Source organism: Mus caroli, chromosome 2, assembly GCF_900094665.2.
Source record: "Mus caroli chromosome 2, CAROLI_EIJ_v1.1, whole genome shotgun sequence".
NCBI classification, from domain to species: Eukaryota; Metazoa; Chordata; class Mammalia; order Rodentia; family Muridae; genus Mus; species Mus caroli.
The window spans coordinates 18546161-18549433 of NC_034571.1; the positions used below are offsets into that span (position 1 = coordinate 18546161).

Here is a 3273-nt window from a genome sequence, read left to right on the forward strand (position 1 = left end):
TAGGCTTCTTGTATGTTCATGGGCATCTCTTTCTTTAGGTTTGGGAAGTTTTCTTCTATAATTTTGTTGAAGATATATGCTGGCCCTTTAAGTTGAAAATCGTCATTCTCATCTACTCCTATTATTTGTAGGTTTGGTCTTCTCATTGTGTCCTGTATTTCCTGAATGTTTTGAGTTAGGATCTTTTTGCATTTTGTATTTTCTTTGATTGTTGTGCCGATGTTCTCTTTGGAATCTTCTGCACCTGAGATTCTCTCTTCCATCTCTTGTATTCTGTTGTTGATACTTGCATCTATGGTTCCAGATTTCTTTCCTTGGTTTTCTATCTCCAGTGTTGCCTCACTTTGGTTTTCTTTTTTGTGTCTACTTCCCTTTTTAGGTCTTGGATGGTTTTATTCAATTCCATCACCTGTTTGGTCGTGTTTTCCTGCAATTCTTTAAGAGATTTTGTGCTTCCTCTTTAAAGTGTTCTACCAGTTTAGCAGTTTTCTCCTGTATTTCTTTAAGTGAGTTATTAAAGTCCTTCTTGGTGTCCTCTACCATCATCATGAGATATGCTTTTAAATCAGGGACTATCTTCCAGGTGTTTTGGGGTGCCCAGGACTGGGTGGGGTGGGAGTGCTGTGTTCTGATGATGGTGAGTGGTCTTGGTTTCTGTTAGTAAGATTCTTAAGTTTGCCTTTCGCCATCTGGTAATCTCTAGAGTTAGTTGTTATAGTTGTCTCTGGTTAGAGCTTGTTCCTCAGGTGATTATGTTAGCCTCTATCAGCAGACCTGGGAGACTAGCTCTCTGCTGAGTTTCAGTTTTCAGAGTACTCTCTGCAGGCAAGCTCTCTTCTTGCAGGAAAGGTGCCCAGATATCTGGTGTTCGAATCTGCCTCCTAGCTGAAGTTGTGATCCACTCACCAGAGGTCTTAAGATCCCATGAGTCCTGTGGGGACCTTGTGGGTGTCAGCAGACTCCGTGCCCAAGGTACCCCAGTGCTGGCGTGGACCGGAAGGAACTTGTGACCCTGATCATGCTGGGTTTTCTGCTTCCCTAACTAATGCAGTCTCAGGTCCCGAGTGATTGGATTGGAGCAGAAGCTCTGTTCCACTCACCAGAGGCCTTAAGATCCCATGGAAGGTCCTGTGGGGACCTTGCGGGTGTCCGCAGACTCTGTGCCCAAGGTACCTCAGTGCTGGCGTGGATTTTTGATGTTATTTTTGTTTTTTTGTTTGTATGGTCCACTTCTTTTGGGTTTATTAAAAGATTACTTTCTTGCTTTTTCTAGAGTGTAGTTTCCCTCCTTGTGTTCATGTTTTCCATCTGTTATCCTCTGTAGGGCTGAATTTGTAGAGATATCTTGTGTGAATTTGGTTTTGCCATGGAATATCTTGGTTTTCTGTCTATGGTAATTGACAGTTTTGTTGGGCATAGTAGCCTGGGCTGGCATTTGTGTTCTCTTAGGGTCTGTATCAGATCTTCCCAGCATTCTCTGACTTTCATAGTCTCTGGGGAGAAGCCAGATGTAATTCTGATAGGTCTGCCTTTATATGTTACTTGAACTTTTTCCCTTACTGCTTTTAATATTCTTTCTTTTTTAGTTCATTTGATGTTTTTATTATTGTGTAATGGAATTTCTTTTCTGGTCCAGTCTATTTGGAGTTCTGTAGTCTTCTTATATGTTCATGGACATCTCTTTCTTTAGATTAGGGAAGTTTTCTTTTATAATTTTATTGAAGATATTTACTGGCCCTACAAGTTGAGAATCTTCACTTTCTTCTAGACCTATTATCCTTAGGTTTGGTCTTCTCATTGTATCCTGGATTTCCTGGATGTTTTGGGTTAGGAGCTTTTTGCATTTTTCTTTTTCTTTGTTTGTTGTGTAAATGTTTTCTATGGTATCTTCTGCACCTGGGATTCTCTCTTCTATCTATTGTATTCTGTTGTTGATGCCTGCATCTCTAACTCCTGATCTCTTTCCTAGGTTTTCTATCTTCAGTGTTGACTCCCTTTGTGTTTTCTTTATTGTTTCTATTTCCATTTTTATATCCTGGATGGTTTCATTCAGTTCCTTTACCTGTTTGGTTATATTTTCCTGTAATTCTTTAAGGAATTTTTATGTTTCCTCTTTAAGGCCTTCTACCTATTTACCTGTATTGTCTTATATTTCTTTAAGGGAGTTGTTTATATCCTTCTTAAATTCCTCTATCATTATCATCATGAGGTGTGATTTTAAATCAGAGTCTTGCTTTTCTGTTGTGTTGGGTTCACTGTGGTGGGAAAACTGGGATCTGATGATGCCAATTAGCCTTGGTTTCTGTTGCTTATGCTCTTGCACTTGCCTTTTGCCATCTGGTTTTCTCTGATGTTAGCTAGTCTTGCTGTCTCTGACTGTGGCTTGTATGTCCTCTAAGCCTGTGTGTCAGTACTCCTGGAAGACTAGTTCTCTCTGGAAGGAATCTAGGTATGGAGAGCTATGGTATAGGATCAGCTCTGGGGTGCAGACAGAGATCAAAAGGATCCTGTCCCCACCTGATCCTTGGTTCCTGCATCCTGATGGCTCTGTGAGGGTCCCTCTTGGGTGAGAAATTTGAAGAGAAGTGTTAGTCTTACCTGTGCTCACAGGTGTGTAGACACTCCTGGGAGACCAGCTTTCTCCCGGCTGTATCTGTCTATGTAGCTCTGTGGCAAGGATCAGCTCTGGGTGCAGAAGGGAAACGGGAAGCTCCTGTCCAGGCCACCCAGAGGTTCCTGTTAGGTTATTCTTGACTGACTAATAATTGGTTACTATTTTAGTGAAACATTGGTACAGAATACAGTTTTAATATCTATATTAATAAAATATTCTCCACAAATCAATTTGATAATAAACTATAGCACTGTTTAATTGTTAAATGGATATCACTTTGATTATTTTTATATGTGTCCTATATATGAAACTAACTTCCCTGCCCTAATTTTAAACTAGATGATTCCAACAGAAGTTAAAGTGTTTGCTTCTTATACTTTCTACAAAGACAGAATAGGACAAGGTAATTAGTATATGAAGTAAATTAACCAATTTGTGTGTCTCAATATTGTAATTTGCTTTGTTTGCTTGATAGGATATAATTACTTAGAAAGTATGTAAAAATAAGTAAATAGGCCGGGCGTGGTGGCGCACGCCTTTAATCCCAGCACTCGGGAGGCTGAGGCAGGCGGATTTCTGAGTTCAAGGCCAGCCTGGTCTACAAAGTGAGTTCCAGGACAGCCAGGGCTATACAGAGAAACCCTGTCTCGAAAAACCAA

The 3273-nt window shown here is 40.3% G+C and overlaps 1 protein-coding gene across 1 annotated transcript in view; it reads left to right on the forward strand.

Annotated features, from left to right (window-relative positions):
* Myo3a (myosin IIIA) overlaps positions 1–3273 on the forward strand; it is a 229092-nt gene that overhangs the window by 165175 nt on the left and 60644 nt on the right. The window lies entirely within an intron of this gene.